This window comes from Microcaecilia unicolor, chromosome 8 (genome assembly GCF_901765095.1).
Source record: "Microcaecilia unicolor chromosome 8, aMicUni1.1, whole genome shotgun sequence".
NCBI lineage: Eukaryota > Metazoa > Chordata > Amphibia > Gymnophiona > Siphonopidae > Microcaecilia > Microcaecilia unicolor.
The window spans coordinates 73,040,827-73,066,674 of record NC_044038.1 but is presented as its reverse complement, the minus strand read 5'-3'; the positions used below and the strand labels follow the sequence as shown (position 1 = coordinate 73,066,674).

General features: G+C 45.2%; 1 protein-coding gene across 1 annotated transcript in view; it reads right to left on the bottom strand.

The window, feature by feature from the left end:
• Positions 1–25,848, bottom strand: part of CADM4 (cell adhesion molecule 4) — a 392,193-nt gene that overhangs the window by 122,109 nt on the left and 244,236 nt on the right. The gene's annotated exons all lie outside the window — the stretch shown is intronic.

Genomic DNA, 25,848 nt, shown 5'->3' with positions numbered 1-25,848 from the left:
TATTCTATTTTGTCCCCTCTGTTCTCCTCTTTTTTTCTAGCTTCTGGTTCTTTTTCCTTCATCTTTTGTTTCTTCCCCCTTTCTGCCTCTATTCCTTTTCTGTTTTCATTTTTTAAAATCTTCCTCCTTCTCATGAGGAGTGATTTAAAGAATCTAGAGGAATGGTCTAGAGAATTTGATGACTCAGTTTTAATGCTAAAAATGTGCCCAATGAAGTACACAATACCATTCTGAAAATAGGGGAAGAAAATATTGATGTGCATAAAACAACAGAGGCAGGTCTGGGGACTACCACAGCCAACCTAAAATTGACCAAACAAAGGAATGAGAAGGCAGCAGAAAAGTCAAAATGATATCAGGGTGCATAAAGGAATAACCAGATGAAAAATGCCTTCATATAAATCTCTGGAGACCTCTACTTCATGTGGAAATAGAGATGATGGAGTAGATTTAGAGGGTGGTTATACACTGATCAAGAACAGATTTAGTGATATACCAGCTGATATTTAAAACCATTTAACCGGCCAGCAACAGCTCCTGGCCGGCTAAATGGTACTTAACTGGCTATCTGGCGATATTCAGTGGGAAATAGCTGGCTATCTCCCGCTGAATATCGCCGGTTAGCTCTTAGCGGATAGCCGGTAATATTGTGTGATATAACAGGCTATCCGCCAATATTCACTGCATCGTCAGCTAGGTTTGATGTCCAAATTAAGCTGCTGAAATAGCAGGCCTATCTTTGTCCGGTTTCCACTTATCCAGCCAGCGCTAATATTGACTTGGCCGGTTAAAAAACACCTGGATATTCAATGCTGGTCACCGAAAATGCCCCCGCATTGAATATCGGCTCAGCGCCGACTGCAGGAGGCAACCTGGTTACCTCCCACAATCTGTATATCGGCCTCGTAGTTATCAATATGGGCTGCGATTTTACCACTAACTCATGCTATTTTAACAAAGGTCCCTTTTTATGCATTGAGACCTAGTTTCTAATAGCTGGGGTTAACAGTAAAATGACATGTCTTAATAGTAATCTTCGTTGATAAATTTCAGCTATGTTAAATCAGGTTAATAAGGTGGTAAAGAGCTTCTTCTTTCTATTAAGGAAATTAAGAGCAATATGTAGAAATTCTGAATTATATAGTTTTAGGCTCACAGTACAATCTTTGATGCATTCCAAGTTGGATTATTGCAACATAGTTTATAAGCTTCAGACGACTCAAAATCTTGCAGTTAAGAGTTATCTTTTCTCTGAGTAGGGAAAAGCATATATCTCCTTACTTTGCCAAACTTCATTGGTTAACAGTAGCTGCTAAGTCTCATTTTAAATTATCTCCTATGGTTTTTAGGGCATTGTATGGGGATCTTCCATTATTTTGGGCTGAGTTTTTCTCTTTGTTGAACAGACAATTAGATAGTGGCCAGATAGTTTTGAGATTTTCTTCTATAGCTATGATTAAACTTAGGAAACAGCTGGCTTCATGCCTTTTGTATAATGCTGCTTCGGTTTGGAATCCACATCCTACAATAATCAGGTCATCTAAGGACTATTTAATTTTTAGAAAACAATTGAAAACATTTCTCTTTACGAAATATGTTGAATTTTTTTAACTTACTGTACTCAAACTGTACATTCCCGATTTGTCTCAGTCTTTAGTCTTTTGTGATCCGCGCTGAACTGTGAAGGCTTTTACGGAATACAAGATTAATGTGTAATTTAATGTAATTTCTAAACTCTGGAGGAAAAGAGGGGATATGATAGAACTTTCCAAACATGCTCAGAATGGAAGAGAAGCCTAGTGGTTAGAGCAGCAGGTTATGAGCCAGGGAAACTAGGGTTCAAAATCCCACTGATACTCCTTGTAACCTGGCATATGTAAGACACTTCCCCCTCATGTCCTCTGGAGACTACACCCTCAAAAGGATATAAACAGGATGAAGACTGTTAAAATAGCTGGTGGCCTTTGTCATAAAGCAGAACAGATGTAAAAATCTTAATACCTATATTTTAGAGGGGCAAAATGATAAAAATAGCTCTATGGCATAAATGTAAAGGAGATGAGCCTCTTTTGTTTGAAAGGAAGCTTTAGAATGAAGGAAGGTGAAAGGGAAAGACTCGGGAATGATTTAAGGAAATATATTTTTATGGATATGTGGAGGTGGTGGAGACGAGGACTGTATCTGAATTTGAGAAAGCACAGGACAAGCAGAGAGGATCTTTAAGGGAGAGGAAAGGATTGTAAAGCATATTAGTTTATCTATTTATTATATATTAGGATTCATCTACTGCCTTTTTGAAGAAATTCCCCTTAGGCGGTGTATAGCAAGAACAATCTGGACATAGGCAATGGACAATTACAGTAGAAAAAATATTCAAATAACAGTACACATTATGGCAAAATACACTACTGATAATGTTGACACAATACACAATAAGACATCTTAATAGACAGCATAGAGTGTATGCCGAGGTGTGGTTGGTATGGATGGGCTGTATGGTCTTTATCTGCCTTCATTTTCTCTCTTTTATTGCTGCAGGTACAAACTTGAATTATAAGTCAACTTGGGCAGAAAGATAACTTATGTACCTATCTGTAGTGTATCCACCTTGAACTCGGATTTGGAAAGGTGAATAATTAAATTCCAAAGGGGGGCAGGCCTGCTCCAAATGAAGGGAAGGTTGAGAACGAGGACTTCCCCAGCATAAGAGTAATGAGGGAATGACTTAGGACTAATCTGAGGAAATATTTCTTCCTGGAAAGAGAGGCAGAACTGTGGAAGAGTCTCTCATCAGAGGAGATGGAGAAAGAAAGTGTGGGACAGGCACAGGGATCTTAGTGACATGGAGAAAAGGATAGAAATGCCAATGATCAATTAAAGGGCAATTCCTTAACTGGTGTCTACACTTACACACCTCTTGCATGTGTAAAATTTCAGAATACTAGCACTTTCATGGGTAGGCATATACCTATACATGGAAGTGCTAGTAGGCCACCTAAGCGCCTTTCTGTAAGGGTGCATGTAAGTGGCTTACTAACCGCCTTATTTTTGAAAGAGAAAGACGCCCATATTTCGAGCCAAGTCGGGAGATGGGCGTCTTTCTCCCGTGGGCGCCCAAATCGGTATAATCGAACGCCCATTTTGGGCATCTTCAACTGCAATTTGTCGCGGAAACGGCCAAAGTAGATGGGGGCATGTCGGAGGCGTGGTGAAGGCGGGACTGGGGCGTGTTTATCGGCCGAGGAGAGATGGGTGTCCTCGGCCGATAATCAAAAAAAGAAAGGCGTTTTTAGCGTGAATTTGGGTCACTTTTTCTGGACCCTTTTTTTTCACGAACAAGTCCCCAAAAAGTGCCCTAAATGACCAGATGACCACTGGAGGGAATCGGGGATGACCATCCCTGACTCCCCCAGTGGTCACTAACCCCCTCCCACCCAAAAAAACCAACTTTAAAAACTTTTTTTTTCCAGCCTGTATGCCAGTCTCAAATGTCATACCCAGCTCCATCATAGCAGTATGCAGGTCCCTGGAGCAGTTTTAGTGGGTGCATGCACTTCAGGCAGGCAGACCCAGGCCCCCCCCCTACCTGTTACACTTGTGGTGGGAAATGGGAGCCCTCTAAACCGCCCCCAAAACCCACTGTACACTCATCTAGGTGCCCCCCTTCAGCCATAAGTCCTATGGTAATGGTGTAGAGTTACTACTACTACTATTTAGCATTTCTATAGCGCTACAAGGCGTACGCAGCGCTGCACAAACATAGAAGAAAGACAGTCCCTGCTCAAAGAGCTTACAATCTAATAGACAAAAAATAAATAAAGTAAGCAAATCAAATCAATTAATGTGAACGGGAAGGAAGAGAGGAGGGTAGGTGGAGGCGAGTGGTTACAAGTGGTTACGAGTCAAAAGCAATGTTAAAGAGGTGGGCTTTCAGTCTAGATTTAAAGGTGGCTAAGGATGGGGCAAGACGTAGGGGCTCAGGAAGTTTATTCCAGGCGTAGGGTGCAGCGAGACAGAAGGCGCGAAGTCTGGAGTTGGCAGTAGTGGAGAAGGGAACAGATAAGAAGGATTTATCCATGGAGCGGAGTGCACGGGAAGGGGTGTAGGGAAGGACGAGTTGTGGGCAGTGGGTTTGGGGGGGGGGGATTTGGGGTGCTCAGCACTCAAGGGAAGGGAGCTATGGACTTCAGAGGTAGTTAACTTTTTTTTATTGTTACAAGTGCTCCCTAGGGTGCCCGGTTGGTGTCCTGGCATGTGAGGAGGACCAGTGCACTATGAATCCTGGCCCCTCCCACGACCCAATGCCTTGGATTTGTTCGTTTTTGAGCTGGACGCCTTCAGTTTCCATTATCGCTGAAAAACGAAACCACCCAGCTCAAATCCGCACAAATTCGATGCATTTGGCTGGCACAAACCGTATTATCGGAAAAAAGATGGACGCCTATTTTTTCAGAAAATACGGTTTGTCCCGCCCCTTCACATACCCGTTATCGGAGATAGACGCCCGTGGAGATGGGCGTTCGCGTTCAATTATGCCCCTCTAATATATGATATCTAGTGTAGTGCATTATTTCTGCACCAATTTTTCAGAACAGAAAAGTGTTATAACAGAAGCAAGGTGCCGAAACACCCAGAAAAGGCAGATTGGTGCAAAAGTACACTTATGAACCCTGTTATAGCGTAGCATCTAAGTGTTTCCTCATGGATCTGAAAAGGAGGCGTAATGATGAGAAGGATGTGGGTGGGTCAGGGGTGTTCTCCTAAGATTCACGCAGTGTTATAGTATTCGGGAGATCTATGCCCAACCTGAACGCCGGGATTTACACCTGGTTTCAGTTGATGTACATGCTCGCGTCCAATGTTGGGTGTGGATTCGATACTATAAAGGATGCCCATCCCAGAGCACCCTTTATAGAATACTGTTCAGTGCCAATTTTTTTTGCACCAATTTATCGGTGGTTTATAGTTTATTTGCACTCGATATACCACCATATCTAACTGGTAGATCACAGCGGTTTACAAAATTAAAAAGAGATAATCAGAAAGGAACTACAAATCGTGACAGGAAAGAATACACAGTCATATCATATTCATACATACCTAAGGGTAAACATGGGAAAAGGGCAAGCCAGGGTAAGAAAAGGAAAAAAGGAACAAAACCATAAGGGCAACAGGGAACAGCCACTCCAACTTAATTTGAAGAAAAGGCCTTTTTAAAGAGACAAGACTTCAATAAAAGTTTAAGGGGTCCTTTTACTAAGGTGCGCTGAAAAATGGCTTGCGGTAGTGTAGGCACGAGTTTTGAGCGCGTGCCGATCCATTTTTCAGCACGCCTGTAAAAAAGGCCTTTTTAAAATTTTTGCCAAAAATGGCTGTGCAGCAAAATCAAAATTGTTGCGCGTCCATTTTGGGTCTGTGATGTTACCGCCAGCCACTGACCTAGCGGTAACATCTCACATGGTAACCGGGTGGTAATGACCTATGCGCATCAAATGCCACTTGGGGTGCATCCGATATGCGCATCCGAAAATAAAAATTATTCTTTTGCTGCACGTATTGTGCATGCGCCAAAAATGAAATTACCGTAAGAGCCACGCGGTAGCCGGGAGGTAACTCCATTTTGGCATGCGTAGACTCTTACACGGCTTAGTAAAAGGGCCCCTAAACATTTTAAAAGATTGCTCAGATCGAATAGGGTGGGGAAGAGAATTCCACAATGAAGGAGAGACAACATAGAAAGCATGGCGCCTGCTTGGTTCAAGTTGTGAATTTCTAGGACTGGGGAGAACGAGCCGGAAATCATTAAGAGAGAGGAGTAAACAAGTTGGGGAATAGGGGGAATTGTGAGATTCGATAAGTAAGGAGGGACACTCTACATGTGTACCTCACAGAATACTGTAAGTTACTTGCACTTTCGCCGCATTTATGCGACCGCAGTTACATCAGATTCAGTGCTCCGTTTAAGCTGTGTGGGTGCGTGTGCACACGGGTCAGAAAGGGAGTGCACATGCCTAGCAACTGCATGCACAAATGTTTTGCTGGTTTTCTTTACTGTGATAACAGGCTACACCGCACACATCGAGTTGATGCTAAAGACTTGTGCAAAAAGGCGCCTAAAATATGTACGGTAAACATTTTCACCTAAACATATTCTATAAGCGGCGCCTAGATTTAGGTGCGGTATATAGAATGCGCTCAGTTGATATCCCATGCCTAAAACTATGCACCTCCATTTATACCAGAGAAAATGTAGTTAAAATCCCTGCACGTAGATTTACATGCACTGGGTAATATCCTACAACTGCACGTGTAAATTTTGGAATGCCCAAGAAATGCCCATTTCCTAACCATGCCCCTTTTAAACTGTGTACATTAGAATTTAGGCGAAGTTCATTACAGAATTCGCTTAGCGAGATGTGCGTGTAAATTCTAACTATTGCCAATTAGAGCTCATTAAAGGCAGTATATCAAGTCCCATTCCCTTATTGCTTGTTAAGTGCTGTTATCAATGCTGAATGATGTTTCTATGGGCGACTTTAGTGTTTAGCGCATGATAATCATTAGCACACGCTAAAAACACTAACATGCCTTTAGCGCTGCTTAGAAAACAGGGTTCTTAGCATGTAAACACACGGGATTTAGGTATTATTAGGAAAGGAATGGAAAACAAAAATGAGCACGATATAATGCCTTTGTATTGCTCCAAAGATATAGTGGAATTAGAAAAGGTACACAGAAGGGCGACGAAAATGATAAAGGGGATGGGATGACTTCCCTATGAGGAAAGGCTAAAGTGGCTAGGGCTCTTCAGCTTGGAGAAACGACGGCTGAGGGGAGATATGATAGAGGTCTATAAAATAATGAATGCAGTGGAAGACGAGAATCAGTTGTTTACTCTTTCTAAAAATACTAGGACTAGAAGGCACACAATGAAGCTACAAAGTAGTAAATTTAAAATAAATCGGAGAAAATATTTCTTCACTCAACATGTAATTAAACTCTGGAATTCATTGCTGGAGAACGTAGTAAAAGCAGTTAGCTTAGCAGTGTTTAAAATGGTTTGGATGGCTTCCTAAAGGAAAAGTCCATAGATCATTATTAAAATGGACTTGGGAAAATCCACTGCTTATTTCTAGAACAAGAAGCACAAAATGTATTGTACTGTTTTGGGATCATGCCAGGTACTTGCGACCTAGATTGGCCACTGCTGAAAACAGGATGCTGGGTTTGACGGACTTTCATTCTGTCCCAGTATGGCAATACTTATGTACTTATGGGAGTGTTCCCAGGGAGAAGCATGAGCAGGGCCAACATTTACATGTGTAACTTAACAGGATACTTTAATATGTGCACATTTATGCCTACCATTCACATGGTTATGTTATGTTATGTTATGTTATGTTATGTTATGTTAATGGAGACTTGTTACTCGCCAACTCTCTTAATCAAGATTCAAGGCGATTACAAACTTCTAACAAAATAAACACTGATAACAAACTCACAAAATTAACAAATAAAAAGCTAACATAAATTTAGCAAACAATATTAAAAACCCCATGACCTAGTAAGCAAGTAAGTTTTCAGAGCTTTACAGAATAAAAAATAATTTTGTCATTGAACAAAGTTCAGAAGGAAGATTGCTGCTGTCCAGCATTGGAACAAAGAAAAAAGATTTGGAAAAAGCAGTTTTAAGCCATACCCACTTAAGAGATGGAAAAGCTAATATCAAGTTATAACAACTCCTAGAATTTGCTCTAAACTTTAATACATTCACCAGCTGGGAACTACCTTCAGGGCAAGTGCCATCCAAAAACTTAGGGACCCTTTTAATAAGGCACAGGAGGGCTAATGTGCGGGTAGCATGCGTAAAAATTGGCACTACTGCCGGGCTAGCACCAAATCCTGTGGTAGAAAACCATTATCTATTTTCTGCCACAGGGGGGGCATTCCCGGCAGTAATCAGCAGTTGGCGCTTGCTGCATGGTTACTGCATGGGTAGCACGTGAGCCCTTACCACTAGGTTACTGGGTGGTGGTATGGGCTCAGGCCATAAATAGGCGCACGCTAGTTTTAATTTCAGCACACACCCATTTAAAAAAAAGCCCTTTTTCCCAGTGTCCACCCAAAACATGCACCCATGCTACCGCAGGCCACTTTTTACCATGGCATAGTAAAAGGACTCCTTAAACACCAGAGCAACTAAACAAAGGTGTTACATGATCCCACCGAGTTTTCTGAAATATCAACAGAGCAGCTGAATTTTGAATCATCTGAATTCTAGAAAGTTGCTTAGAAGACAAACCCAAGTAAAGAGAATTCCCATAATCAAGTAATGATAGAATTGCTATCTGCACAGTAATCCTGAAATGATCATGTAGGAAATAGGCTCTCAGCAGACGTAACTGTTTCAGTCGAAAGAAAGCATTGCTGATCAAACTATTGATCTGGGTTTCCATATTCAGTGAAGAGTCTAAAACCACTTCTAAAACACTAGAGTTTTTTTCTACCTTAAAATGGGTACCATCATCACCCAAAAGTACTTGTGGAGTCATGACAATATTCATATAAAACCATAAGAATTTAGACTTATCAGTATTGAGCTTGTTTAACCTTAAATGACTAGTCTTTAATCCTATGAATATAGTATTGATTCAAGAAAACAAAACAAAACAAAAAATCAGTGCCTTCGAATCAAAAAGAAAATATAGTCCACATATGATAGCATAAACTTGCCTAGGTGCAACCGAATGTAGCCAAGGGAACTCATATATAAATTATACAGAAGTGGGGAAATGGGAGAACCTTGGGGGGGGGGGGGGGGGGGTTAGTGGGTGTGCCAAAATGTAGGTACCTTGATGCCAATTTACACTAGTTTTCAGTAATGGAATCTTGGTGCCCAATGCTGTTTAGATTTAGTACAGACCACGTGGCATCTAGACAGTTATAGAACTGAATGGTCTTAGGGTCTTTTATCTGCCTACAAGTTTCTCTGTTTCTGTTCTTACTGCTTGAGTTTAACGGCCTTGTTGGAATGCCAGAACACAAGTATTGCTAAAGCAATTCATAATAGTGGACAGGATCTATACTGCATCTATAATCTGTGCTTTCAGAAATACAGACATCTCCAAGGGGCAGACTCTGCAGTATCTGTATCTGTGGCACAGTGTGTAATCCACAGTAGTTGCTGATGGTATCTTACAGTACATATGATATCTATAGTTAAATTATAGCAAAGCTAAACATAGCTTATTTATTGTATCTTGTTGTCTGTATATGTTCCTTCTTCTTCATAGTGGTCTGCCTTTTCCACTTCTCCTTCCTTTCCTCTGCAGGTATCTCCTGGATTAGATAACAAGCTGGTCTCCCTTCTCTCAAAACCCTTCATGCCAAAATGGCAAGGAACATTCCTAACCCTGGACAGTGATGTCAGAAGTGACCTCTCATTTTCTTTGCCATCTGATCCACTTTCACAGGGCTTTGAGTGAACAGCAAATCAGACCTTGGTACTGAGCCAAAGATGTCTTCCTGCCTTCCACCCCCCCTCCTCCCCCACCACCGTGCAAACCCAAGCAGAGGCGTCTGGAAACACTTATTATTCAAGTATGTAAGGGATGTGCATTGGTTAGCATGCCATAAAAACTTTAGGGGTCCTTTTAGTAAAGCTTTTAATGCAGGGTTAGCAAGTGAAAATAAGTTACCATACAAATGCATTAAAGCGTTCTGCAGAATTTGTCCTGTTTGTGTGCGCTAAACCGCGTTAGTAATTTTTTTCAAAAATATATTGGGGAGGGGTGTGAATGCGTTAGCCAGCTGGCGCATTATACTAGCACAGAGTTAACATGGGAGCAATTAGGACTAGATTCAGTAAGTGGCACCGAAAAATCCGCATGGAGCATTATTCTATAAATGGCACTCCGAGTTGCGCGCCATTTATAGAATAGTGCTTAGCATCAGGATCTGTGCCCAACTTTGGGCACAAGGATTTACACCAGCTGAAATGAGGTGTAAATTCTGGTAGGTTAGTTAGGTGTGGATCCCCTGAATTCTATAATACTGAATGCATCTTCAGTTAATGCCCCGACCCGCCCATAACCCTCCTATGGCCATGTCCCCTTTGCAGTTGTGTACAAAACGATTTGTGCCCGGATCTCTATAGAATAACTTTTAGCAAGATGCACCCACAAATCCTAATTAGAGCCAATTAACTGCAATTGGTTAATGCCCACTTATTGCTAGTTGACGTCTCGTTACGCAATTAAAATGCGTGCACAACTTGGGCACCATATATAGAATCCAGGGGTTAGCGACTCTGAGATAGGAGGTGATAAGTGCTTTCGCGTTAACTCTAGGCAGGTACCATGCGCTAATGACAAAATAAGTGCATGACCTGCAAAATAAAAATGAAAAAAAAAATTTAACAAGTGCCATTTTAGATTTTCAGTTTAACTCATAGGAAAATCCCGCGTTAAGCTGTGTTAACCGCAAATCTTAATGTTTGGATTGATGTTATTTTATGTTTTTATTTGTTTTGTGGGTGTATGATTTATTATGTGTAATTTTGTAAGACGCACAGAATTGGAGATGTAGCAGGATATATATTTTTTAAATAAAAATAAATTTGTGCTAGATAGATTTAGGGGTCCTTTTATAACACCGCAGTAGTGATTCCCATGTGTCAAATGTGACAAAGCAGTAATTGAATGGGCTTTGTTGTATTTGTCACACCGGGAATCACTACCATGACTTTGTAAAAGGATTGTAAATGTGCACTAACCAATAATTTAATGCATGCTAAGTCAATTAGGAGGCAATTGCTAAAATTTAATTGCCAAGTTTCTGTGAACCTATTATATAAAAACACACATCTAAGTGTTCATGTGGAGGGGCATTTTCAGCAAAATTGAGACAAATTGACAAATTGAGACGTTTTACCAAAAACATCTCATAGAAATGTATAGTTCACAGCCATAACCGAATTATAAAACGTCTAAATTTCTGGTTTGATTTTAACTAAACGTTTGCATGCTCAAGATGTCCAAAAAAACTAAGCCCAGGGAAAAACGTTTAAAAAACAAGCCAAAGGCAGGTCTGTCTTGAAGCATTCCTAGTAAGCTGGGCACACAGACATCCCAGTAGTGCAGAGGAGCAGCCTAGTGGTCACTGCAGTGAACTTCACATATAGAGGGGCATAATTGAAAAGGGCGCCCAAGTTTTCCTGAGTACGTCCTCGCAGGACGTCCCGGCGAAGGGACAGGGAAACCCATATTATTGAAACAAGATGGGCATCCATCTTTCATTTCGATAATACGGTCGGGGACGGCCAAATCTTGACATTTAGGTCGCCCCTAGAGATGGTCATCCTTAGACTTGGTCGTTTCTGATTTTCGGCCATAATGGAAACTAAGGGCGCCCATCTCAGAAACGACCAAATGCAATCCCTTTAGTCATGGGAGGAGCCAGCATTCGTAGTGCACTGGTCTCCCTGACATGCCAGGACACCAACCAGGCACCCTAGGGGGCACTGCAGTGGACTTCAGAAATTGCTCCCAAGTACATAGCTCCCTTATCTTGTGTACTGAGCCCCCCCCCCAAAAAAACCCAAACCCACTACCCACAACTGTACACCACTACCATAGCCCTTATGGGTGAAGGGGGGCACCTAGATGTGGGTACAGTGGGTTTTGGAGGGCTCACATTTACCACCACAAGTGTAACAGGTAGGGGGGGGGATGGGCTTGGGTTCGCCTGCCTGAAGTGCACTGCACCCACTAAAACTGCTCCAGGTACCTGCATACTGCTGCGATGGACCCGAGTATGACATTTGAGGCTGGCACAAAATTTTTTTAAGTTCTTTTTTTAGGGTGGGAGGGGGTTAGTGACCACTGGGGGAGTAAGGGGAGGTCATCCCTGATTCCCTCCAGTGGTCATCTGGTCAGTTTGGGCACCTTTTTGTGCCTTGGTCGTAAGAAAAACTGGACCAGGTAAAGTCATCCAAATGCTCGTCAGGGACGCCCTTTTTTTTTCCATTATGGGTCGAGGATGCTCATGTATTAGGCATGCCCAAGTCCTGCCTTTGCTACTCCTCCAACACGCCCCCGGGACCCTTTGTCGTCCCCGCAACGGAAAGCAGTTGAGGACGCCCAAAATCAGCTTTCGATTATGCCGATTTGGGCGACCCTGTGAGAAGGACGCCCATCTTCCGATTTGTGTCGAAAGATGGGCGTCCTTCTCTTTCGAAAATAAGCCTGATAGGGACCCTGGTACAAATCCTACCTAAACCCTTTCATACGGTAAGGAGAGCCCTCCAGGAACAGAGAAAACCCTGCAGTACCCTACAGGTCCAACACTACAATAGCTCCCAAGTTTGCAGGTCATTTAAATATTTAGGTAGAGGAGGTATTACTATGTTCCAAGAGGGCTCACATGTTTGTACTGAAATGAAAGCATTAAAGTGGGAATTGAATTTGGATCCCATTATTCACTGTCCACTTCACTTACCACTGGGCTACTCCATCCACTTGCTTGCTGCTTTCTCAGGAATGCCTATAACATCTGGAGCTGTCATACAGCTTGGTATCTACTGTCACTATCACATATTTAGGGGGTAGGAGGGGTCATACCTTCATCCCTCCAGTGGTCAGTTGGACAGTTAGCTGTGACAAGCAAGTCTAAATAAAAACATACTTCTTTTCTACCCTGGACCTTTTTTTAATGTTCTGTTATTGCTGAAAAATGTCCAAATTTTAAGCCCACCCAAATCCAGCCCAACTTCCACCCAGAACACACTTTCAACACGCCTCCTTGCAACTTAGACGACTTGTGGAGTAAATGTCCCCAGGGGCTGGGGTTCGGCAGTAGGGGGGGCCAGAGCCAGAGTGGGGGGGCACATTATAGCCCCCCCCGCCGCCATTGCCACCCCCCTGCCGCCATTGCCACCACCACCCCCCGCCGCCATTGCCACCCCCCTGCCGCTGTCACAACGTGCAGGACGACGTACAACGTGCTGCGACGTCAGACAGACTCCGAAACTGGATTCTGCAGAGTTTGAACAGCAGCACGGAGGAGTGGGAGCGAGGACAAACAACTTAAAAGACCTCAGCTCAAGGAATATTTTTAGAGGAAGCGGACCTCGGCTGGCGGGGGTTGGGGTCCCCCGCCAGCAAAGGTAGGTGTTGGCGGCAGTAGGGGGGTCCAGGGCGAAATCTGCGGGGGCCCAGGCCCCTGTGGCCCCACGCAGATACGCCCCTGAATGTCCCAATTCTGAGGTTCAAAAATCGCGACTTTGATGTTTTGACAAGAAAAACGTCCAACTGACGCTTTGTGCCGATTTGAGATGTTTTTCTCTTTTGAAAATGTGCGCTATAGACTACTAGCGTAGACCGGCATGCCTAAATGTAGGCGTGCTCATCTACACCAGGTCTATGGATGCCTGCTTGCACCATTTATGTGTGTGATTAACTGTATTCTGTAAGCTGTCTGTGTTAAATGCTATCCAACAAACAGAGCAGACAAAAATAAAAGAGCAAACACAGCTGTTCCTTCTCAGGCTGTTGTCACTTCAGACTCAAAGAAAACTGTGTTTATCCTGTATTTGCTTTATCCATCTTGAACTGCCGATTGAAAAGTGGAAAGTTAAGCCCCTGATGCAGCCTCTGGGAGGCGAAACATGGCCATGTCAGGCATCTGGTTTTAATAAAGCTGTGTTTGCTCTTTTATATTTGGTCTGCTCTGTTGGTTGGAGGACTATTTGCATGTGGATCTAAGCCTCTGTTGTCCGTGCTGTGTGTTAAATGTTAACCATGCCTAAGACACACCAATGCCCCTCCACCATGCAAGTACAAACTAAGGGGGGAATTCTCTGTAGGTCGACCAATGTTAGGCACCAGGATGAGTAGCACTAAGCCAGTGTTCTATAAAGGTCGTTCTGAGCGGAATGACCTTTATTGAATACTAGCTTATTGTGCATTTAGCATTTAAACCTGCCGAAGGCTGGTGTAAATGTTCCTGCCCAACTAATGGCATTTAGAATGCTGTCATTTCTGGACCTAAAACTCCATGTCTAAATCCTGGGAAACACCTATGACCTGCCCATGCCCCTCCCATGCACTGTTCCCTCTGAAAAGGAATCCTCCACGTACAGTACGGCCAATGAGAGGTGCTATTTCACTACCATATTTTCAATAGTGAGGGACAGACAAACTCTGCAGGGCTCCAGGGAACCTGCTTGTCCCTAGTAATTGAAAGCACAGTATTGAAGCACTACCACCCACAAGCAGCACTACAGTTGGAGGAATCCCGCTCATCTTAGAGGGAACAGTGTTCCTATATCCACACCCCATTGCTTGCTATGGGGGTCTTTTACTAAGGCGCGCTCACATTTTTAGATTGTACTAAAATTGGGCGCACGCTAAATGTTAGAGACACCCATAGGAATGCATTGACGTCTCTAACATTTAGTGTACGCTAAAAACGTGAGCGAGCCTTATTAAAAGACCCCCTATGAAAATTAGGCACGCATGTTATAGGGGCAGATCCAAGCATAACTCCTAATGACTGCCAATTAAGTGCTTCTTATCGCAAATTATTACCAATTAAGCCAATTACTTTGCATGTAGATCTTCAATCCAGGTACAAAATTGAGGGGCACTTTTAGTAAAGGGTTGGCGTGTGGCAATGGGCTTGCCACATGCCAATTCAGAACTACTGCCGGGTTACCGCAGGAGCCCGGCAGTAGGTCCCACCCCCAGTGCGCGCCATTTGCACTGCTACGAAAATATTTTCTATTTTTGTAGCGCCGGTGCTTACCCAGCAGTAATCAGGCAGCCACGCGCGCTGCCCAGTTACCACTGGGTTAGTGTGCAAGCCCTTACTGCCACCTCAATGGGTGGCGGTAAGGGCTCCACCCCAAAATGGCTGTGCAGCAAGTGATTCACTTACTGCACGGCCATTTCTTTACAAAAAAAAAAAAAAAGACAGCCTTTTGCCCACGGTGGTAAAAGGGGACCTTAGTGAATGTTAAAAACACACGCTGACGTTAGCACAGGCCCCCCTTTTATCGCAGCTTAGTAAAAGGACCCCTGAGTGACTAACTTTGGGCAATCATACAGAATTCCCCAGTAAGCCACTGTAGCATGAAATTATGGAATAGCAGTTAAGTGCGCTACTACCATTTTACACATGTAAGTGTTGTTCCCTTATGCACATAAATGTCAGTAGTCTATAAATTTAAACATGAAAATGGTGTTTAAATTTAGATGGCCTGTTATTGAATGATGAGGTTAATATAGAGATACAAGTTACCCAGTCATAGGATGGAGATTTTGGGACAGTCTGGGATTTCCCATCCTGGGACTTGCAGCACTGATTTCAGTGGGCAGGATCAGGCACTACAATTAAGTTCAAAACCAGGACTGACCAGAAAGTCTGCAGCCTGGAACTGGGCAGCTTGGCATCTCTGTTAATGTCTCTTAAAAAGCTATAGTGCACACTAAAATATTTTCCATTAAACTGAATGTGTAAAACAACCCCCCCCCCCTCCCTCCCCCCCAAAAACACCTGAAAATCAAGGGGAATAAACAAATGTACCAAAAAAAGTGTTTGACCTTTGCAGATCCATAAAGTTTGGTTAAAAGAACAGACTTTACTCTTTGGCCTTGATTTGTGTGTGTCAGCGCTCTACAGGTTAAGATGTGCAGCTATGCCTGCCAATCACTGACTGACTGGGAACCAAGAGTCGAGGCATGCTGCTTATCGATTGGTCAAGAGCCACACAGCGGGAAATATTGGTACTCCCTGATTAGCCATGATGCTCAGGGTAGGAGGGACTTCTCTTCACTGACTAGCCATGACCAGAAATATAGGCAACAGCCTAGTTCTGATATCCTGAAGCTTCCAACGCTGGCTGGCACGCGGGGGAGGGGGGCACACCCAAGAAGATATTGTGAGGGTGCCAATTAAAGACTTTTCATCAAACCTGTTCTGCCTGCTTAATTCTGAAATGACAATTTAAGTGTTTAAACAGTGCAGAGCAGAACCACTTAAACTGTCATCACAGAATTTACTATATTGATCGAGCAGCTATCGTTCGAAGCACTTTTTTTTCACACTCTGAAAAATTGTTCCACCTATTAAGACGTTCAATTTTGTAAAAGAAAAATCATTAACATTGTTAATGCAGGAAGGAAGTGGGGAGTCTCCTCATATTCCCAGAGCTGTGCCCCCAGCTCAGCAGGGCATCCTTTGTTGTAATGAGAGTCTCTCATTCTCCTTAATCCCCTAGTTTACTATTGGAGATTACATGGAGAGTGGAAGAGACATGATGGACCATCAGCCCTTTCCATCTCTAGATAACAGTCGGGGCTTCCATTAGGTAATGTAAGCAGTCCCCTAGAGCACAATTAGGTAGGGACATGCAATACCTCTTCTCCCTCCCCCCAAAACCAACCCCTAGACCCCACTCTCTTTCCTCCCCTGATTATTCATTCACTCTCCCAGTCCCAGCCCATGAGTCCTTGCTGAGCCCCAACCAGACCCTCCATCCCCGTCACCATAAAATCCCCTGATTCCTCTTCTCCTCCCCCCCAACCCATCCTCCCCTCCGTTCTGAATTTTTACTCTCTTGTAACCAAATCGGCGCAGAAATAAATGCCAAATAAGCATTATTCTATAAGCGGCACCTAGATTTAGGCGCGGTATACATAATACAATTAGTTGATATCCCAGCGCCTAAAACTATGTGCATCCACTTACACCAATGAAAATGTGGCATAAATTCTGAGACATAGATTTAAATGCACTGGGCCATATTCTATAATTATGCGTGTAAATGCCGGAATGCCCACGAAACGCCCATTTCCGTGCCCATAACCATGTCCTTTTTGCCTGCGCACGTTAGAAGTTAGACGCCCTGCATTACAGAATGCGCTTAGCGAGTTGTGCACGTAAATTCTAATTATTACCAAGTAGTGCTCATTGTTGCTTGTTAAGAGCCGTTATCAACGCTGATTACCTCGTTAAGCCAATTAAGTTATGCGCATTGTTATAGAATACGCTTGGATTTCAGCACAGATCTTTAGGCATGCTACATAGATTGTACACATAATGGTCAGCATCAAAGCTTTAAGCCTTTCTTTCCCACAGTCCACTATGAAAAACTGGTTTACTATGCTTGCAGAATGTGGACTGTCCCATTCCACTCTCTCCTCTTGCTGGTTCCTGTCTTCCTCCCTCAGTTGTCAGCTGATGGGGAGCGGGGAAATGGTGGCCGATCCTGCTTTAAATTCTAGGGCTGATGCCCCTGATGGACACTCGGAAAGGTCACCTGCAAATGTCAGCAAAATTCATCAGAGCTCTGCAGCCACAGCTGAAATTGCATTGCATATTAAAAAAAAAAAAAAATCAGAGTGATAAATGCCCAAGGTCTGTGAGGGAGCGACGGTTTCTTCTTTTTGTCATTGTCTATATGTTGTTTTATTTTCATTGGCCAGTGTGCGCTGTGATGGCAGGTTCATCTCTGGGGGGTGCTATAGAAGGTTTTCAGATGGGAAGGTGATGGGTGCCAGTGACCTAGAGGCCAGGGGAACCTCTCGATTCAAAAAATGCAGGGGGGAGGGGAAGGCTTTAGCAGCACTCACTCCTTTAGAATCGCAGTTCTACCACCTCATTTCTCACTTACACAATCAGCAGAAGGTGCATTTGTTTAATTAAGGATGATTCCATATGGAAAGTTACATAAGAAAAAAAAGAAAAAAAAGCATCACCTAATCAGTCATACGAAAAATGTATTCATTAGTAGACTAATACTCCATAATTAATTATGATAAAGGACTTAAACCCCTCACCTCTGCCCCCCCTTCTTTTATTAACAAGATGATCTGTCCACATGGAGTCTCTACCTAATCTGTACGGATTGCGTACTGGTTACTCTGTCAAGTCGCATGTCAAAAAGTGGATTTGCACTGCCTTTTCGCACATTTATAACAGAGTTGGTTTTCTTGGGGACACTTTATCCCACCCTAAAATGGGGGGGGGGGGGGGGAGCCGTGTTTCTGAACACTGTCCCGTGTCTTTGTGAGGAAATGCACCATGCTGTGTGACAGGGGCAGACTGACCATTTGGGCAACTGGTAGTGCTCGAGGGCCCAGAGGCTCTAGGGGGCTCAGAGGCTCTCCCCCCCCCACAGCCGCCCCCCCCCCCCAAGCCTCAGTGGGCCCTCCCTGGTCCAACCCCGAAGAGCCCTGGTGGTCTAGTGGCTTCTGAGGAGGCAGGAAAGAGCAACACTCTTTTCTGCACGCTGCTGCTATCTGCCCGGGGCCTCCATGTTTTAAAAATGGCTGCCGAGACTCCCTGTTTCACTCTTGCGAGACTGTGAAGACCCGCAACACTACCACGGAAAGTCTTGGCATCTGTTTTGAAAACACGGTGGCGAAGCTGGCGCCGGGCAGAATAGCGGTAATGGACAGGAAAGAGTGGGGTTCTTTCCTGCCCCTGAAGAAGCCACTTTACCACCAGGGCCCTTCAAAGTAAGACCAAAGAGGGCCCACTGAGGCCCGGGGGACTGTAGTGTACAGGGTGGCAGCAGCGGTGGTAGGGGAGACTTTATTGTGTGGGAGGGTTGAAGCAGTGGCAACAGTGGCTGTGCAACGGGCAGCAGCTGGGGGGGGGGGGGCCCAATGACCTTTACTGCCCAGGGACCCAGGTCACTGTCAGTCCTCGTATGTGCTTTGATTCTCTGCAATACAACATGCACCGTCTGTTCACAGCAAACAGCAGTAGTAGGGGGGGCTCCTGGAGGAGGGTCTATGTGTGTATCTGCTGTTTTGCCCCCATCCTTTATGATGGGTTTTCACCATATTGTATTTACTGACTACAAGAAGAGGGGCAGTCGAGAAATCCTGAGAATACAGAGAGGAAAGAACTACTACTACTACTATTTAGCATTTCTATAGCGCTACAAGGCATACGCAGCGCTGAAAAGAAAACTAAGGGGTCCTTTTACAAAGCTACACTGAAAAATGGATTTTGGGCACACGCAGAATCATTTTTCAGTGCACATGTTAAAAAAAAAAGGCCCTTTTTCCCCCACGAAAATGGACGTCCATTTTGGGTCTCAGGCCTTACCGCCAGCCATAGACCTAGCAGTAAAGAATTTGGATGGTAATGACTTATGCAGAAAATAAAAAAATATTTTGTGGACACGCGCCAAAACTGAAATTACCGCAAGGGCTATGCAGTAACTGGGCGGTAGTTCCAATTTGACGCAAGTTGGACGTGCATCGGCGCCTATGCGGCTTAGTAAAAGGGGCCCCAAGTTATCCTGCCCGAAAGAGAGTTAGCTGAAGGAAACTCTTTCAAGGCTAAAAAATACCAGAAGGTACAAACCCTGGGGATTAGCACAGCAGGGGTACAAAACACCAGTGCTTTTTTTGTGCCGGTACGCAACGGTACGGCGTACCGGCACCTTTTTTTTTTTTGCTCCCCCCGCCCCGTGAGTCCATGTCCCGCACGCAGTGCCAGCCCCCATTTCCGGCCGCTGCTGCTTCTCCTGTTGAGCAGCAGCGGCCGCTACACAAAGAAAAAGATTTTTAAAAAAACTTCAAACCTGGCTGAAACGCGGCACCCTGGCACTGTAGACAGCCATTGGGCATTGGCTGTTGCCCCGCAGCCGCTCCTCCTCTTCCCTCTACGTCACTGCGCTCCTCCGGGGTCTTCCTCCAGGGGCAGTGACGTAGAGGCAAGAGGAGGAGTGGCTGCAGGGCAACAGCCAATGCCTAATGGCTGTCTACAGTGCCGGGGTGCTGCGTTTCAGCCAGGTTTGAAGTTTTTTTTTAAATCTTCTTTTTCTTTGTGTAGCGGCCGCTGCTGCTCAACAGGAGAAGCAGCAGCGGCCGGAAATAGAGGCTGGTGCCGCGTGCGTCGCGACTTCGCGCCGTTCGCGGGAAACTTGGCAGGGAGAGAGAAACCAACAGAGGGAAGGATTGGGGAGAGAGAGAAAGAGGGAAAACAACAGAGGGAAGGATTGGGGAGAGAGAGAAAGAGGGAAAACAACAGAGGGACGGATTGGGGAGAGAGAGAAAGAGGGAAAACAGAGGGAAGGATTGGGGAGAGAGAGAGGGGGGGGAAACAGAGGGAAGGATTGGGGAGAGAGAGAAAGAGGGAAAACAACAGAGGGAAGGATCGGGGGGGGGGGGGGGGGAGAGAGAGAGGGGAAAACAGATGGAAGGATGGGGAGAGAGGGGAAAAACAGATGGAAGGATTGGGGAGAGAGACAGATGGAAGGATGGGGATGGGGAGAGAGAGAGAAAGAGGGAAAACAACATGGAAGGATTGGGGAGAGAGAGAAAGAGGGAAAACAACATGGAAGGATTGGGGAGAGAGAGAGAAAGAGGGAAAACAACAGAGGGAAGGATTGGGGAGAGAGAGAAAGAGGGAAAACAACAGAGGGAAGGATTGGGGAGAGAGAGGGAAAACAACAGGGAAGGATTGGGGAGAGAGAGAGAAAGAGGGAAAACAACAGAGGGAAGGATTGGGGAGAGAGAGAAAGAGGGAAAACAACAGAGGGAAGGATTGGGGAGAGAGAGAAAGAGGGAAAACAACAGAGGGAAGGATTGGGGAGAGAGAGAAAGAGGGAAAACAACAGAGGGACGGATTGGGGAGAGAGAGAAAGAGGGAAACAACAGAGGGACGAATTGGGGAGAGAGAGAAAGAGGGAAAACAGAGGGAAGGATTGGGGAGAGAGAGAGAGGGGGGGGGGGAAACAACAGAGGGAAGGATTGGGGAGAGAGAGAAAGAGGGAAAACAACAGAGGGAAGGATCGGGGGGAGAGAGGGGAAAACAGATGGAAGGATGGGGAGAGAGGGGAAAAACAGATGGAAGGATTGGGGAGAGAGGGAAAAGCAGATGGAAGGATGGGGATGGGGAGAGAGAGAGAAAGAGGGAAAACAACATGGAAGGATTGGGGAGAGAGAGAAAGGGAAAACAACATGGAAGGATTGGGGAGAGAGAGAAAAAGGGAAAACAACAGAGGGAAGGATTGGGGAGAGAGAGGGGAAAACAGATTGGAAGGATGGGGAGAGAGAGGGAAAAACAGATGGAAGGATGGGGAGAGAGAGAGAAAAACACAGATGGAAGGATTGGGGAGAGAGGGAAAAACAGATGGAAGGATGGGGAGAGAGAGGGGAAAAACAGATGGAAGGATGGGGAGAGAGAGAGAGAGAGAGGGAAAAACAGATGGAAGGATGGGGAGAGAGAGAGGGAAAACGGAAGGATAGGGAGAGAAAGAGGGAAGACGCTGGATGGAAGAATGCAGAAAGAAATAGGGGAGACACTGGAAGGATGGGGAGAGAAAGCAGAGCTGCTGGATGGAAAAGGGGAATAGAGAAAGACTGGAGAATAAGAGGAAGGGGCATGGGGAGAACAAGGGTGAGGAAAAGATGAAAAGCCACAGGTAGATGAAGGAAATTAAAGAATGGATAGTAAGAATGAATTAAATCTGGACAGAGAGAGAGCCTGAAAAATATTGAAGAAAGCAAAGAAAAAGGGAGACAAAAATGACAAATGGCACAGAAGAGTTAAGCGAAAACAAAAGAAAAGAGAATCACAGACTGGGACCAATATGAAAAGAAAAACAGTCACCAGACAACAAAGGTAGAAAAAAATCATTTTATTTTCATTTTAGTGTTTGTAATATGTCCAATTTGAGAATTTACATTGGCTGTCTTATTTTGCACTGGGTATACTGGAGCTGTAAGAGCTTACAGAGATTATTTATAATGAAAAAAAAATCACGTTATTTTTTTCTCCTATAGTACTGTAATATTTTCAACTAGTAAAAAAGCCCAGTTTCTGATGCAAATGAAACGGGGGCTAGCAAGGTTTTCTTCAGAGTGTGCATGTGAGAGTGTCCCTGCCCTCCCCTCCCCCCTCCGAGTCCAGTCCTTCAGTGTTGTTTCCTGCTGTGCTGTGTTTGTGTTACAGAGAGAGTGAGGGCATCTCTCTCCTCCCCCCTCTGAGTCCTTCACTGTTACAGAGAGAGGGATTTCGTGCTGTGCTGTTTTCCTTCACTCATGGGGAAACCGGATATCTCTGGCGCTTCACACTTCCGGCTGGAGGCTTCATAGAACATTGGGGTTGCCTTTTATATATATAGATGATGTCTGTTTATCTGCGCCATGGCTGGTATAGGGGGTGTGGTTAATGTGGGTGTGGCTATCATAGGGGTGGAGCCATATGTGGTGACCCCGCCCATAATGAGTACCGGCACCTTTTTTTCTACAAAAAAAGCACTGCAAAACACTAACCCCCGGATTCTATATATGATGTGTACACAATTTGTGGGCACAATTAAATTGAGTAACGAACTGATTGGCGCCAATAATGGCCAGCGCTAATTGGCAAAAGAATTTATGCATGCATCTTGGTAAGGGGTCCTTTTGCAGAGTGGCGGTAAGCCCAACGTGGGCTTACCCTCTCACTCTTCAGGAACTAGTGCCAGCCCAATGTGGCCGCAGGCGGCAGTTCCGCCAGGAGCTTGCACCATTAATGGGGGAAAAAGTAACCCCCCGGAAATGGCTTGTGTGGTTGTTACCTGGCAGAAATTGAGCATTGCCTCATGCTGCCTGGTTACCGCGGGAGCCCTTTTCGCCACCTCAATGGGTGGCGGTAAGGGCTTCCTGCCGCATGGCCACGTGGTAAGAGTTCCCTTACTGCATGGCTGTGTGTCTGGAGGCTTTTTACCCACTGAGGGGAAAAAGGGCCCTGGTGTGTGGCAAAAAATGGCCCCACCGCTAGCGCAGGGCCCTTTTTTCCATAGCTTGGTAAAAGGACCCCTAGGTGCACACGTAAATACTTGTGTGCGGATCTGAAAAGGGGCATGGGTAGGTCATGGATGTTCCAAGAATTTGCGCACAGTGTTACATACGTCAGATTACGTTTAATTTAGGCGCAGGGATTTATATCAGGTTTCAGCTGGTATACATCCTTGTGTCTAAAAGTTAGGCGCAGATCCCAGTGCTAGGTGCTAGTCTAAAAATGGCGGCCAACTTGTAGCGCTGTTTATAGAATAGCACTTAGCACTCAATTTTTTTGGTGCAGATTTTTCAGCGCTATATAGAATTTGGTCCTAAGCATCCACAAATTATGAAAGTTTTAGGCAGTAATTCTATAGATTTGTGCTTCATCTTAGGTGCCACACCCGGATTCTATATATCGCACCTAGTTTTCCACGTCGAAATCCAAGCGTATTCTAAAATGACACGTAACTTAATAAGCTAATCAGCAATGATAACAGATCTTAATGAGCAATAATGAGCAATAATTAGAATTAACCCACGTACAACTCGCTAAGCGTATTCTATAACGCACTGTGCCTAAATTCTAATACGTGCAGCCAAAAAGGGGTGTGGTTATGAGCATTTTGTGGGCATTCCAAAATTTACACACACTGTAATAGAATATTTTATTTATTTATTGCATTTGTATTCCACATTTTCCCACCTATTTGCAGGCTCAATGTGGCTTACATCGTACCGGAGGTGCGTTTGCAGTCTCCGGAATTTACAAATACAAAGTGATGTTGAGATCAGATAAAGTTCATGTGGGACAGCCACATAAGGTTGTTGAACAGTGGGAGAGTTGTGTTTTGTGCATTTTGAATTCTAGTGTTATTGTGTTGCAGAGATCAGGCATTTGTTGGGTTGGTAGGGTATGCCTTTTTAAAAAGATAAGTTTTTAGTGATCTCCGGAAGTGTTGGTGGTTGTACGAGGTTTTCATGGCTTTTGGTAAAGTGTTCCACAATTGGGTGCTTATGTAGAAAAAGTTGGATGCGTAGGTTGATTTGTATTTGAGTCCCTTACAGCTTGGGTAGTGCAGGTTTAGGTACATTCGAGATGATTCGGATATGTTTCTCGTAGGTAGGTTGATCGAGTCTGTCATGTATCCTGGGCTTCACTGTAGATAATCTTGTGAACCATTGTGCAGATCTTGAAAGCAATGTGTTCTTTAATTGAGAGCCAGTGTAGTTTTTTGCAGAGGGGTTTTGCGCTATCGTATCGGGTTTTTCTGAAGATAAGTCTGGCTGCCGTATTCTGAGCGGTCTGGAGTCTCTTTAAGGTTTGCTCTTTACATCCCGCATAGATTCCATTACAGTAGTCTAAATTTTATTTATTTTATTTTATTTGTTACTTCCATATCATCAAGCTGATCAATCCATAGACTGGTGGTTGTGTCCATCTACCAGCAGGTGGAGATAGAGAGCAAACTTTTGCCTCCCTATATGTGGTCATGTGCTGCCGGAAACTCCTCAGTATGTTCTCTATCTCAGCAGGTGGTGGTCACACACAGCAGCAGCTCTGGCTAGGCCTCCAAGCCTAATCCTTAGGTTTTGTTGAGGCCTGGGGTTGAGGGCTCTTTTGAGCAAGTGCAAACCTGGTGGTGCCAGGTCCCTCCTTTTCTCCCCCCTCCCGCTGGCTCCGTTTAAAAAAAAAAAAAAAAAAATTTTAAACGTCTTTAAAGGCGTTTAATTCGACGTTTCTTTAAACGTTCATTGCAGCTACTCACTGGGACACCAGTTCGTTACAGCTCGGAGCGGCAAGCAGGTAATTTTACCTTTTTATAGCGGGCAGGGGGTTCCCCGATTCTTCTCCTCGTGGCATATGGCGTCGGAGGGCGAGGGCGCAAAGGGTCGCTCCCCGGATCGCTGGAGCGCTTCTAGAGGGGATGCGGGGGTTTTACAACCTGATTCGCCCTTGATGGGTGACAGTTTAGTGACCGATGAATGTCCCGGTCGTTCCTCCGGCGTGGCGGTTTTTTCCCGCCATAAACGCCCATCCCCCGCTCCTCGCCTCCGCCATCTTGGCCGGCCACGCGGCTCGGACGGCTTCTTCGTGGGCCGCCCTTGAGGTTGGAGACATTAATGCCATGAACGCCCTTAATTTGGGCGACGGCACAAGCGGCTAAAGTTAAGCGCCGTTCTTCCCGCGCGGCTCCTTCGCGGAGTTTCGCGCCGGACGCCATTTTGGATGCGCAGCATGTCTCTCCCCCGCTATTGCGAGCGCCGGTTGAGAGTGCGTCTAGGGCTGTTGCCCAGGCTGCGGAAGTGCACAGTCTGGGGGGTTTCTCCCCCGAGTTTGTTTTGCTGCTGCATCAGGCTTTCCTCATGCAAAACGCTGCCCCTGCTCCCTCTTCTGATAGAGGTTGAGGTTCCCAGAGGTAAACGCCCTCGGGTTGCAGGCCTTGGAGGACTTTGTCTCCTCCGATGTAGATGAGGGCAGCGTGTCTGAGGTCTCCCAACGGTCCTTTGCGGATTCCTTGGAGGAGATAGATCCCCGCTCGGATGGAGCGGATGACCCCTCTGCAGCGCGGCTTTTTAGCCCAGAGGATTTGCCCAACCTGTTTTTACAGGCCATGGACACTTTGAAGATTTCCTCTCCGGAGGACGTCTCTCCCTCAGCCCCTGTTGGCTCTGCCATTATGCTGGGGACGAAGCGCCCGCCTAGATCCTTCCACGTGCATGATGCCATGCACACCTTAATTGCGGCTCAATGGGATGTCCCGGAAACGAGCCTTAAAGTGGCTAGGGCTATGTCCCGCCTCTATCCTTTGGCTGTGAGTGAACGTGAGGCCTATCTGTGGCCTACCGTGGATTCTTTAATCACTGCGGTGACTAAGAAAACGGCGTTGCCGGTGGAAGGTGGCACGGCCCTAAAGGATGCCCAAGACAGAAGATTGGAGGCGGCCTTAAGGTCGTCCTTTGAGGCAGCTGCTTTAAGTGTGCAGGCCTCACTTTGCGGCTCCTATGTGGCCAGGGCGTGCCTGACTATGGTGCAGCGGGCTTCCCCCTCGGATCTTTC